Below are 15,193 nucleotides of genomic sequence, written 5' to 3' on the forward strand. Positions count from 1 at the left end.
TAAATTGCCTAATCGAGGAACAGCACCTCATCTTCCGATTAGGCACTTTACAGCCTTCCGGACTCAATATCGAGTTCAACAATTTCAGATCATAACCTCGGCCCCTATTACATTTTTACTTATATTTTTTATCTACACCTTTGTTTTGGCCCTTTCCCCCCCTTTTTTTCTCTCCCACATGGCAGCTGTCTCCCATTCTTCCAGCGCATTTCACACCTAATCTAGAGCCGTCTTTTGTCTCCACTAGTCCTATCACCATCTCATCTTGTTTTGAATATCTCTTAATGTCTCTTCACTTCTCTTTTGTTCTCTCCCAGCCCCCATACTGGCCTTTTAATCTATTTCATTTCCTGTGCTTCTTCAGTCTTGACAAAGGGTTGTGACCCGAAACGTTGACTCTATTTTCTCTCCACGGATGTTGCCTGGCCTGCTGAGTTTTTTTTAGCATTTTCTGTTGTTATTACTCATTCATTTATCTCATTTGCTGTTTGTGGGACTTTGTTGTGCACAAATTGGCTGCTGCATTAGCCCACATAACAACAGTAATGGCATTTCAAAAGTAATTCCTTATTTGTGAAGTGCTTTGGGATGTAAATGCAAGCTCCTCCTTCTTTGGATACCACTGCAATGTCTGAGAGATAAAACTGTTGTTAAAAAAATTCTGTTCCTACAGATAACTTGTAACTCAAAATTTGAATATATGAAATAATGGCTCCACTCTCCCAGTAGCTCAGCAGGTTTATAAACTGAATAGCAGAACCAGAGACTCAAGACATTCCGAGGTTTAATCCCTAGTCTGTGTGGAATTATCTGATCTCAGCCAGTGTAGCAATTTGGATATTAAATATATGATTAATTACCATTTGGGCAAGATGTCAACGGGTGACTGGTGCCTAAATCATATCTCAGGGAAGAGTCAATGTCACCAGGAGGCAGAGGAGGGAAGGGAAGTTGGTGTAAGTGTGCAAGTGCTATAAGTCCTAGAAAAATGATCACAAAATGTGATTGTTATACATGAACAAGCCTGGTGGGAATCCTGCCAGGAACTTGCTATGAATGTTTAATGAACCCCAACCTAGAAAATGGGCCGGGGTCAAGGCATTGGGCAGAAGTCCGACCCTGACCTGTAGGAGCAAAAAAATAGAAATCCAGGCCATAATGTCAAATTGAACAGTTACCCAGAATACACCAATATAAAATATACAAGGGCATCTGTAATGTTCCTGACCTCTAGAGCAGCATTTAATCATGACATTGCCCAATACTTATTAAACAATTCTAGGGTTGCGAACTCTTAAATTGTTCAAATTTGCAAATATTTTTACAGTACAAGCTGTTTTTTTTCAGTAATAGGGACACAGCTGTTTGGAGTAAATATTGTTCACCACCGGCACATGATAAATTCAATCTCAATGTAGAAACAAACAAACGAGAACCAGAACTCAATCCTTTGTGTAACTGCCACCACCAACATTCTGTCCATTGCTTGGAACCCAGTACAAACAGTGGGATGGAATTTGACTTGTGGCCGGTGGAGCTCGCCAGCCATGCCAGCTGTACTGGCGGCAAAAAGGCAGCCGTGATTCTGAGGCCCCGCCGTCATTTCAATTTGACAGGCAAGCTGCGGACGCCAAATGGATGCCCAGATGCAGCTCACCAGTTCTCGGCATGGGAATGTCGGTCGGCTGGAGTGCCGGCAGAGACCTGCAGGTTGGTCCTCTGGAGTGGGTGGAGGGGAGGAGACGACGCTGAGGTAGAACAAGCCCAGGCAGGCAGTCTCCTTCAGTACTTTTGTAGAGCCACCCCACTCTTTTGCCGGCACCCCGCTCCCCGGTGGTCCAGCAGGGGAGGGAGGCCCGCAATACCGATGTGCTACGTGCCGACGCGTGTGACGCTGTTGCACATAACACCACAATATTGAATGGTAGCGCCCCAGGAAGGAGGGGGAGCACTTCCAGTAGTGCCCCGTGTGATAAAAATGATAACTTCCGGGAAGTTATGTCATCACTTCCTGTGAACTATGAACTATGAACTGTGTACCTACCTCACTTCCTGTCATATGTCACTTCCTGTTGGACTGGTATAAATACTGGTCTGTTCAGTATTGTAAGAGGCTTCTACCAGAGGCATGGTAAAGACCTCTCTTGTGTATATAGTGTGTTTATAAGTTACTTAAAGCTTACTTTAAAGTTACTTGATGGTAAGTCTCCTTTTTCTTACATCAATTTAAGTAACTTAATATTTACACTGACAAATACTAGACCTTCAGACAAACTCGGAAGTTAAGGATCCAGGGAACCACCCATCATGGAGAAAATCCTTAGACCTATTCGTCTGGACTTGGACCCGAATACACCAGCAGCTGGCAGGGTATGGAAGCATTGGTATCGTACTTTTGAGAATTTTCTGGATGAATGTAAAGCAGATGCTCCTGCTAAATTGAAGATACTTGTCAATCATGTGACCCCAAAAGTGTTCGAATATGTTGATGAATGGGATAATTACGAAGAGGTGATTCGGGCACTTAAGAAACTGTATGCGAAGACCCCAAATGAGGTCTATGCTAGACATCTACTGGCCACAGCCCGACAAGGGCCAGGGGAATCAATTGACGAATTCCTGCAAGAACTTCGCAGGCTCAGCGTAGATTGTAACTTTCAGGCAGCCTCAGCTGAGCTGTACCGCCAAGAAATGATTCGTGATGCTTTCATCTGCGGGATTGCCTCTCCATTTATACGCCAGCGTCTACTAGAAAGTAAAACACTTGAGCTACAAAAAGCTTTTGACCTAGCTTGTTCACTGGATTTGGCAAAGAGAAATGCAGACCTCTATCAGCTGCCCAGATCTCGATCTGCTGCTGTAGCTGCAACCAGACAATTCAAGCAGTCTCAGGTGAACCCTATCATGGGGGAATCTAATTCTGATAATTCTGATGAAGAAGAGGAGGACGACCCCACTTTAGCAGCCTCTTGGCAATCTAGGAAGGAATGCTTCTTTTGTGGAGATGCTTTTCACCCTAGGAAAACCTGCCCTGCTCGCAATGCAATCTGCAGTTATTGCGGGAAAAAAGGACACTTTGCTAAAGTTTGCCTATCAAGGGCCTCTACGAGGGCCAATCCAGCTAAGGCCTACCGAACTGCCCCAATTAGGGCCTATCAAGATGCTCCAGCTAGGACCTATCAAGCTTCCTCTCGAGCTCTCTCCCGAAGAAGCACACCGAGAGTTTTAGCCACTCTCTGTGCAACGACACCAATTACAGCTGCTTGCCCACAGAACCTGTCTCATGCAGCCACAAAAATTTCAATTAAAGGGCATACCTTAGATGCCTTAATTGACTCAGGAAGTACTGATAGTTTCATTAAGGAACAGATTGTTGCGAAATTGAAACTACATGTCTTCCCATCGGACCAGGCAATTGCGATGGCCCAGTCATCACTTAATACCAGAATCTCCGGCTTTTGTGTTGTTGATATGACACTTCATGGTCGTATATATCCCTCCACCCGACTTTCGGTGCTCAAGGACTTATGTAGTGATCTCCTCTTAGGGCTGGACTTCCAAAAACAGCATAAGAAACTCACCATTGAGTTTGGTGGATCCAAACCCGGACTTACTATTTCTAATATACCGTCTAAATTACCATTTTGTGCATTATCAGCAGCTTCACTTGATGAACCCTCATTATTTGCCAGTATTCCGCCTCAATGCCAACCGATAATAATGAAATCGCGGCGCTTTAATCAGGAAGACCAATCTTTTATTGCAGCTGAAATCTCTCGACTTCTAGCAGAGGATATCATTGAACCATGTTCGTCGCCCTGGCGGGCTCAAGTCGTCATTGTCAAGAACCCTCTAAAACCTCACAAACAGCGACTATGCATCGATTATTCGCAAACCATCAATCAATATACCAACTTGGACGCCTACCCATTGCCACGCATTGATGATATGGTTAATAAACTGGCCGAATACAAAGTGTTCTCAACTTACGATTTAAAAAGTGCCTATCATCAGTTACCCTTGAAGGTCTCAGATAAGCAGTACACAGCCTTTGAGGCTAATGGACGGCTGTACCAATTTCGTCGCCTCCCATTCGGGGTTACTAATGGAGTGGCTGTCTTTCAACGGGCAATGGATGGCCTGGTTAAGCAGGAAAACCTAAGGGACACTTTTCCCTATCTTGATAACATTACCATTGCAGGTCACGATCAACAGGAACACGACTCCAACCTCCAAAAATTCCGGGATGCCCTCCATCGCCATAATTTGACCCTGAATGAATCCAAATCTGTTGAGTCGCAACCGACCATCAACATCCTTGGCTACTGCGTAGGCAATGGTATCATTAAGCCAGACCCAGAAAGACTTCGCCCGCTCCAAGAGCTCCCGTCACCTAAGAATCCGGCTTCTTTACGTCGGGCTCTCGGTCTGTTTGCATACTACGCTAAATGGATTCCTCATTTTTCGGACAAAATCCAACCCTTGCTGCATGCTAGATCATTTCCACTGGGAACAGCGGCTGTTGCAGCCTTTAACCTTCTCAAAAAACAGTTGGAGAAAGCGGCTCTTCACTCCATTGATGAGAATCTCCCTTTCGTGGTTGAATGTGATGCCTCGGAGGTGGCGATGTCGGCTACTCTGAATCAGGAAGGTCGTCCTGTAGCATTTATGTCCAGGACCTTACAAGGTGCCGAGCTACATTATCCTCCAGTTGAGAAAGAAGCCACAGCCATCATAGAGGCAGTACGGAAGTGGAACCATTTTCTAGCTCGCCAGCACTTTACATTGATCACGGACCAACGATCAGTCGCCTTCATGCTCGATAATCGAAAACGAACCAAAATTAAGAATAATAAAATACAACTTTGGAGGATGGAACTGGCCTCTTTTGGTTATACCATTCTCTATCGGCCTGGCAAGGAGAATGTGGCCCCGGACACCCTCACACGGGCATTCTGCTCCACTATGTCATCCTCCACTCCCATGGATGTCCACAATGGTTTGTGTCATCCTGGCGTTACGCGCGTGCTACATTTCGTACGATCACGGAATCTCCCTTTTTCCACTGGAGATGTAAAGAAAATATGCTCAGAATGCCGGCTTTGTGCGGAATTAAAACCTCAGTTCTTCCGCCCCTCAGATGGTATACTCATACATGCAACCCAACCGATGCAACGACTTAGCATCGATTTTAAGGGCCCAGTGCCCTCTTCAACTCGGAACACATATTTGCTCACCATGATCGACGAATATTCACGTTTTCCGTTTGCCTTCCCCTGCTCCAATATGCTGGCGTCCACAGTAATCTGCTGCCTTGAGCAGGTATTTTCTCTCTGTGGCATGCCGGCTTATATTCACTCAGATCGGGGTCCATCCTTTATGTCAAGGGAACTCAAGGACTACCTCTCAGAACGGGGAATTGCTACAAGCAAAACAACACCATACCATCCCATCGGAAATGGGCAGGTAGAGAGGTATAACGGTATCATCTGGAATTCCGTACGTCTCGCTTTAAGATCTCGGGGCCTACCAGACCAGCAATGGGAAACAGTGCTTCCGGATGCATTGCACTCTATACGGTCCCTGCTTTCTACAGCCACAAATACTACACCTCATGAGCGGTTCTTTGGATTCCAGCGTCGCTCATCTCATGGGACATCACTCCCGTCATGGCTAACTACTCCTGGACCTGTATTACTCCGAAGATACGTTCGGACGTCTAAAAATGACCCTCTTGTAGACGAGGTCGAACTAACCGATGCCAACCCCACCTATGCAAACATACGATATTCCGATGGCCGAGAATCTACCGTATCATTACGGGATCTGGCTCCCTGCCCACCAGGACCTAGTGGGACATCGGGTGATGGCATTTCACCAGGAAACTCTTGGGACCTATCGGGTACCCCTCTCCAGGATCCTGATCGGACACCAACTAGCTTGGTGCCGGTAGAACCCCGTGCTCAAGGTTGCGACCCTCCCAGTACCGCGCATGAAAGTACTGATCCGCCACAGACCAGCTCTGCACCTCCCTCTGAACAGAGGCAGTCCGACTTTGAACCTATTGGGGCTCGTACTCGAAGCCATGATCTCCCCGACCCTTCACAGGGCAATCCAGGCCACACAGACTCTGACCAATGGCCAACCGCATGTAAGCGGACCAGCGACCCTCTACGACGGGAATCCAAACGGGTGCGACTCTTCCTTGTTCGGCGGCTGCAGACCAAAAGGTAGACCACAGCCTCCTAATCCTGCAGGAGGGAAGAATGTGATAAAAATGATAACTTCCGGGAAGTTATGTCATCACTTCCTGTGAACTATGAACTATGAACTATGAACTGTGTACCTACCTCACTTCCTATCATATGTCACTTCCTGTTGGACTGGTATAAATACTGGTCTGTTCAGTATTGTAAGAGGCTTCTACCAGAGGCATGGTAAAGACCTCTCTTGTGTATATAGTGTGTTTATAAGTTACTTAAAGCTTACTTTAAAGTTACTTGATGGTAAGTCTCCTTTTTCTTACATCACCCCGCCTCCTGCTTGGGGCGCTACCACTCAATTTATGGCGCGGGGGTGCTCACATTTTTCAAGCGCTAAAAGTAACGTCCCGGCGAAGTTAGTGCCCCAAAGGGGGCGCAACCGAATTTTTCCCCTACCAATGTAAAGATGCCTATAAACTGCTTGGGCTCGCTTTGACCAGCAACTAATAATAATTCTACATTTTACAATTCTTATATTAGCTCACTGGCCTAATTGCAATTTCAAATGTAAAATGTAACTGTTGAAATGTACTATATTGCTACTTCACTGTTACAAAATAGCTAAAATACTTAATTATAATTACTGAAATTATCATTTTGGGAGCATGGTTATATACTGGTAATTAAGTTAATATTAAACTATTATATTAAGATTGCATTTGATAGCTACAGACACTAAGAGGGGATAATCTCAACGTTTCATAGACGCAAAGAATTTTAAGTCACAGAAAGTGTCAATCTGGACCATCACTTCTCTGCCAGCTCTCTGAAGGCCCTTTCCTTATAAAATAGAGTCTCCTTAATGCTTGCATTTATGAGCATTATTTTAAGACACTTACTTCCACTCCTTGACACAGTAGATGTGCCTCATATAAAGAACTACGTAGAAGATAGAACAACCTGATTGCATTCTCTAGTCACATTGTGGGAAGCTTCACTCTGATTTTAATAGTTTATGATTTAAACGTAATGCTAATAACATGTCAATCAGTACATAGGTTAATAAGGTCACCATCTATGTACCTGTAGCACAATGGCAGCATCAAGCTAGAAATGGTGAGAATTGCTCCTGCTTCTTCAAATCCAGCCAATTTCCTGTAGTAGGCTGGCTTACCATTTTAAAGGTTAGATTTAATGGAAATGTCACAGCAGTCCTGATATACTATGGTTACATGAGCCAGCTCACAAAAGCTCTTTGGAAGTCATCAATGTGGAACAGAGCTCAAATTCAGTCAGAAGTTCAGCTGCGTTGGTTACACTAAATTGTTTTGGAAAATGTTATTTTCTGGCATAGGTAATTGTCTTATGTGGGGAAAGTGCATTTGAACTGTTTATTTTCTACTTTTGTCTACCTACTGAGCTAAGTCAAGCATGTTAGCAACAAACTGGTTCATATCACAAAGCATTGTCCTTACCCTGTACTATTTACTGCTGCATGCATTCTCGTACAAGTGTGTTATTGAGATGGAGAATATTTTCTGTATCAGTCACTGATAAAGTCTCTGCTAAATTAAGCATCCAAATGATGATAGAATAACAATGATCCAACTTCAGACTCTAGTTTTCAAAGTGTTACTGTTCATGGCAAAGTGCTGCTTCCTCATCATCTGGCTTCCTTCAGTGGAGAGAGAGTGGGCTGGTCTAGTGTGATTATTCCACACAGTTGAAAAGCTTGGTCGTGGTTTGCTAACAAGTGATACACTTTTAATGGAGTAAGATGCCTCCCTTTCTGCTTTGAACTGCTGCTGGAACATTTTACTAACATGGTGTGCGCCACACAGTCTGCAGTCCAGAACCAATCAATGCACTCTCTCCCAGTTGTATCAACACAATGCGGCAGTAATTCCTCCCCAAACGCGTGAGTACGGAAGGGGTACTCACGCGTCTGGCCGGAGGAAATGCCGGTTTTCAGCATGCACAGTGCATGCGCTGAAAACTGGCATTTCCTCTCCTCTAACCCAAGAGGTGAAGAGGCTAGCACATGCGCTGTAGGGGGCAGCGCGTGCGTCTTGGATTTCCTCTGTTTTGGGGGATTTGCGCATGTGTAAAGGCCTCCGGTCTTTACGCTTGTAAAAAGCACACGTAAGTATTTATTTTTACAGGTAAGTGGTGTTTTAGTGCAATTTAGAATTTTTTTTCCCACAGGTTTATTATTTTAAAGAATCTACAATAAGGTAAGTTTAGTTTTAGACCCTTTTCATTAAAAATTTATTTTTTTCAAAAAAACAAATTATTGTTTAAATTATTTTTTAAAACTTATTTATACTTAATTTAATGATTGGGATGCTTTTTAAAATTTTATTTAAAGTTTAAGTAGTGTTTTGGGGTGCAGTACTTTTCATGACTTTGACAGTTCTTACACTCAAAATTATGAATGAAGTTTCCCTTCCCCTGATTGGCTGCACAGTGCTCACCTGATCCCAGCCGGCACATCGCACTAACTACGCCGCTGGGTCAGGTTAGCACAGCGCGCCGACATCAGAACCGGGCCACTGAAAGGAAATCCACTGCAGGCCAGGTTTCAGATGTCGGCGCGCCGGGTAAGTGCACATTGGGGGCTTGCACGCACGGCAAGCCCCCGACACCAAGTTCTGGGCCATTATATTAACCAATATTCCAGGGACAACCATTGATCATCTGGTCTGATGGCTGGCCGGGCAATATACATCTAAAATAGATGATCTGGCCATTTATTTAATTGCTGTTTGTGGGACCTTATGTGCAAAGTGACTACACTTCAAAAGTACTTAATTGGTTGTAAAGCGCTTTGGGGCGTCCTGAGATTGTGAAAGGTGCTATCTAAATGCAAGTGTTTTTTAAATTTTTTGATCCACAATCTCTGCTATTTTTGTTACCCATTCAAAAATATTTAGCAATTTTTTTCATTATTACATACACATTAAAATTAAATAATTCTTTAGCAACTGATTTTTTTAAAGTAAAACTGTAAAATATTTATCTTGCTACTCAAAGTAATATTTTAAACATTCTAATTACACAGAAAATTAATTATTGAGGAGGTGTCATTGTTCAGGGTATTTCTTTTCCCCTAGTGATAAGTGTTCATGTGTTAATCCCATGTAACTCCATGTGCATTATCAGAATAGCATTCGCTTTGGCACCAGCTGACATTTATTTTGCCAGCAATTGCAGTTTGCTATTATTAACGTGTCCAAGTCAGCCAGGCTTTAAGGTCTTCAACCTAGGTTTCTGCATACCATCCCCTGACACTCTGAATGCTTTATAATATTGCACAGACATTGATGTGTTTTCAGAAAAATAACAAAATCTGTAATGATTTCAAGAATGAGTTCAAACACGTTCCAGCATTTCTGCTAATATTTTGTTTTTTTACATAATCCCAAGTATAAAAGCTTGATACGTACTTGTTTTTTGTTTCTATTGGGTAACTTTTTGGTTTTACTACATTGATAATTTTAGAATAATACTTATCAATACATGTACTGTTTATAAAGTGTGAATTTAATTTGCATCAGCAAAATAGATAGTGGGCCCACTGTTCCCTTGGTGCAATGATGCATGAACTGATTTAAATCTATTTAGAATCATAGCTTTGTCCCTCTTTTTCAAAATTGGATCTACATGGGCATCCTTCCAGTCTAAGGGAACATAGAATCACTTCTTTATATATATATAATGGTAACTATACTGATTACATGTCATATTCAGTTTTTATTTCCTTGCCTTCAGATATAATTAGAAGCATTTTTCTGGTCATGGTGTAATTGAGGGAACTTTGTGGTACTTTAAAGGTGCACTGCAAAAGCCTTGACCAGTCTGGGGTGCATTACAATATAGCACACAGAGGACCCACCAGATCTTCATGGCATTCTCTGCACCCCACACATCACTGCCTCACTGTGGGATCCTGGTAGGAATTGCACAGGAAATACAAGAGTTTATCATCAACAGATATATCAGTTATACTGGTGGAGTTTGAGTAGGATAGGCTGACATAAGAACTATTTTGATTAAGTATAGCATCATAATGTTGGCTTCATTGCTTTCTCTTTATACATGCACTAGTGGGATGCTAAAATCTTTGCATTAAGAAATCAAACTATTTTTAATGAATGGACTGATTGCAGAACATGTTTTACCTGGCAGTGACAATGACATACAAACAAGAGTTCATTCTGAATTGGCAGCCAACCTTTGTTATGGTTTCTAATTCTATCTAAGATGATATTCTTATCTACTTTAACGTTTACAATTTTTTGCTTAGAGAGAATAGATGTTTAACCTTTTCATTAGGAACTAGAAAACAAAAATAAATTTATATCAGAGGTATCCTTTTATCAATTTTTAGACTTAAATACTACCCAGTCTTGTGAATTGATGAGCCATGGACAGATTTTTGAGTAGATGGTGATGCAAGTGCAGGGCGGTTAACATTGAAGAGATTTCTAGCAGCACTGTTCACTTCAGAGGTCCCTGCATTACTGTGGACTTTTCACCTTGATTTATGGGCATTATTTTCAGTTAAAGATCTACAACATAAACTTTGCACTGAACTATAGTAACATAAAGAGAAGTATTATACTACCTAGAGAAAGGACTGAAGTCAGGAAGCTTTTCTTCACACCAAGAATGATTTACACGTGGAATGGACTTCCAGGTAAAGTAGTGGAGATGAAAGCTCTGAAATTATTTAAGAAACAACTGGACGCCGTGATGTAAGGTGTTTTTGGATGGATGAGCAAACATGGCCTGAATGGCTTTCTCATCTGTATGTCTCTCCTGACCGTGTGAGAACCTCTGGCTCCCACAAAAATAAGCTTCATTTACAGATGGACTCAACAAATTTCTGAATAAAAATCCATTTGTTTCAATTCACCCAGTGTACTGTGAAGAAAGTCTGGGCCAACTAGATTTTTATGATTTAATTCCTTGCAATGTGCTAAAACAATCTGCTAATATTATAGGGTTAGAGGTCTTGGTCTCCATATCTTCCTCTTCTGCTTTTACTACTTTACTTCTAATTTTAAATTTATGTCTAATCATTTATATTTCAAAATTTCTGTTGATAGTTTTAAATCTTTTGAAGTTTTGAAAGTGTGCCAAGTTGTTTTTCCTGTTTTTTAACCATATTTGGAATTGAATTACAAGACTGTAATCTAATTGAGCGGTCTAGATGACATTGCAAACCATGGTAGTAATTAAATTATGCTTTTTGAACACACTCCCCAGTATCTGGTACTTTCTATAAAATTCACTGTCTGTCTGTTACAAATTAGAACTGTTTCTTCCCGTTGTGGAGAGTTTCTGTGCTTGGTGTTGTAGGCCTTTCTGACACTGACTTTATCTTCAAATGGCAGTTAGAACATCGTCTGAATGTGTTGATGGATTACAGCTTTAAATTCATTGAGGTTTCCATTAACTTTCCATGTAATGTGCTTAAATTTGTGAATTTTCTCTTCAAATTATCATACTAGAGCATAACATGTTTCTGTTTCCATTAGAAAATGAAAGTTATATCCATCATCCTCAATGTAGACTGTCACTCTCAGGATACTTATATATTATTGATGCTGATGAAGTAATCTGCTCAGTGATTGGACAGTAGTGGCAATAACTAGCATTATGCCACTGAACAACAGGGTCACGCCTAACTTGTCATTGACCTAAATTGACAGTGACTTTATCAGGAGTTTACTGTAGTTAAAAAGGAAATCCAAATGCTGAATTTAACTGAATGTTTATGTACAGTGGGGCAAGCCGATATTGGATAGGTCAATGGCTTTTCAACTCTTGATAAATTAGAGTAGTATAGATTGGAGCCCTTAGTACGTGAATTACTAGACTTTCACAGCAGAGATATTAACTCCAAATGATTGATGTAATAACAGACTATTGAATATTAATATTTACTTTATTAATTCCAAGGATCAACATTCCAGCTAGTTGCACTTTGCTTCAGAAGGGCCAATGCCCAAAGTCAAGGGCATACTGTTGTCAATCATAAGGAGCATATGGATGCGTATACTGCCACTGAGTCACTTAGGATCCTTGCACTGATCATAAAAAGGGTAGTAACTTTACTTGACAGCTTGGTGCGCTAAATCCCCCTATCTCACAGGCTTAAGACAGTGAACAAAGAGTTCTCTTTGGCTCAGATATAGAGGGTGAGCTGTACCCCAGCATGTAGCTATGGAATTTAGTTATCTTTTATATATTTCAAATGGTGCTGCATCTGCAGGTGGCACTGTGAATGTCACATTACATGATTAACTGAGTACAGTGGGTCTCCAGCTAATGTTACATGACACACGCAATGTACTAAGCAGGAACTGAACCTTGCAGTCTATTGAAAAAAATGAAAGCATCTGAGGTACTCTGATGTTTACTGGAGGGAAAAGACATTAAGACAATGATATGCTGTAAAGATACCAGCCATTTAAAAAGTGCTCCCATCAAAACTTTGACAGGATTAAGACCCTAGTCTAAAATATCGATGCAGTCAGTATTCATGTGCAGGCATAGCATGGACAGTTAGTGCATCGATATTTACTCCATTACTTTATCTAAAAGAACAATGCTGACTGACCCTTGTGTCTGTAGTGGAGCCAATAGTGGACAATGAAGCAGAAAAAAGCATATTGCTGTGCTAGATTGGCAATTTTATTGCCCATGAAAAGAACCAGCAGTACACGAAGGAAGAAGTGTGTGATCATATGTCAGGAAGTGGAAACACGACAGAAGGTCGAAAGAGCTAAATTTCCACAAGCCAATGGAGCAAGGAATGCTGTCCCCCTCCCCCATTGTGGGGCATTAAATTGGTAGGTCATTGGAACAAAGACGAAGATGCAAATCCCCTCCCTCCACAGAGCATAAAACGAGAATGCTGGTCCAGATGTCCACAATGCACACAATCACTGCAAAGAATCCCACCCCAACAACCCCCCCCCACCACCACCACATGAGGTACAACACCCCATAGAGCACAACATTGACAGAAAAGCACAGCCAACTCCTTCCCCAACTTTGCTGCTCACAGGAACTTCTGTCCCTCACACTGGTTGTATCTCCTCTTCACAGACTTTCTCACAGATGCACCCGGCCTGCTCCACCAGCTGGATATATTTTTTGCTCACCCCCACCACCACACCACCGCCCTGCTCCCCCACCCGATGATCTGAATTCCTACATTCTCCACCCCCATCCCTGTTGCCTGCCTTCCTGTGCCTTTCCCCACACTCCCCCTGCTAACTAAATGTTCCCTACATCATCCTCCTCCCTAGCTGGCTGGATTTTATTTTAGTTATTTGCATGCCTCTGCACTAGGAGAATTTCTCAGGAAGAGAAGTAATCCACTGAACAGCGCCCACTTCTGTGCCCCTACTTTCCTCCTCTCCTGCCTCATTCTCCCTTGCCCTCTCCTCTTTCCCATTCCCCCTTCCCCTCTTCCATTCCCCACCTCTCCCTCTCCCCTACACCTACCTACCGCCCCCCTCCCCCTTCTTCACTGTGCTCCCCTCTCCTCTGTCTCCCCCTCCATCCCTTCCTTCCTCGTCCCCTCTCCTCCTTTCTCCTATTTGGTCCAATTTCACTTCCCCCCATTCTCAAAGCCTGCACGACATGGTCTCGACTCCCCACGTGTAACACCATGGCAGATCGATTAGTATTTTAAAAGTCTGGACCAGCTCAGCTTTGACCAGCCTATGTTTAGAAAGATAGTAAAGCGGTGTCTGAATTATTTTCCATGACCGTAGGAAAACTGACTGTTCTCACTGTGAAAACTGTATGCTCATTCATGCATTTTATGTAAAGTAGTTGTTAAGATTCAGCGATTCAGTCACCCATTGTCTATAGCTGCACTGACACTAACCCGGGAGCTCTCAATATTTTCAAAACAAAAAAGCCAAGAGTTTCCGCTTCGGGCGCAATCGGCAACTTGCGCTCAAAATTGCACTATTTTTGAGAAGTGTTTTCTTTCCTCAAGTTCCACTCCAACTCATTTGCATATCACCAAATGTAAAAAAACCTACCATGAACCAGCGCAACCGGGCAGCGTTTTAGAACATAATTAAAAAAAAAAATTCATTTGCATTAAAGAATATTGCTAGATGTATTTAAGAGTGGTAACCTGGTGCAGTTTTATCAATACAGCTGAAAATGGGTTTATCACAAAAAAATAAGCATTTTTAATCAGAGTGTCTAGTCCACCACCCGTGAGTAACCCAATTTGAAATAACTGAAAATGACTTTTAAGAAACTACACAGAACCATTTACTAGTTATATTGGTGTACAGTAGTCAGATTCTTAAAGAATTTTTAAAAAAGATTAAAACATGCCGATTAGTGTCTTTGTGCCTAAAAAAAGCTTAATTTTAAGAACCTCCTTAAAGGTGCACAAACGAGCACAATTAGTGGAAACTCGCCGTGTTGATTAAATCGATCTGGGAGCGTGACCAGTTTTGTGGGCACGGCCGGCTTCTAGTGCTATGTTTTTTTAAACTAGCACAAACTGTTTTTTGTATTCTATAGCTGGAAGTTTCCCATTGCCGAACATGCGGGCTTGGGGGCGTGATGGCAGTAAAAATCCCGGAAATTGCCAGCGCGTCGGGAACCCGTCATCATCCTGCTACTTTGCGCATTTAACTCGGGCGACTTTGAAGGCGTGACAAGAACCTGATTCTGCAGAAGCAGGTGACCTCATTCAAGTAATTAACTGCTTGTTGAGAGACCCTGAATAGGACTTTAATCAGTAGCTTTTGACATTTACTGTAGGAGCACAGGATTCAGGGAGCTCGGGTACCTCACCTGTGATGGGGAGGCAGAAGCTCAGTGGTCATTGGTGAGTCCATTCATTGAGAGCTGGGGAAAGCACATAAATACTCCCACATTACACCTCATTACTTGCCTCATGGAATGGCTCCTGCTGACTGCATTTTGTCCACAGATTTAGC

This window comes from Somniosus microcephalus, chromosome 8 (genome assembly GCF_052327205.1).
Source record: "Somniosus microcephalus isolate GS21.2 chromosome 8, FLI_Smic_1.0, whole genome shotgun sequence".
NCBI classification, from domain to species: domain Eukaryota; kingdom Metazoa; phylum Chordata; class Chondrichthyes; order Squaliformes; family Somniosidae; genus Somniosus; species Somniosus microcephalus.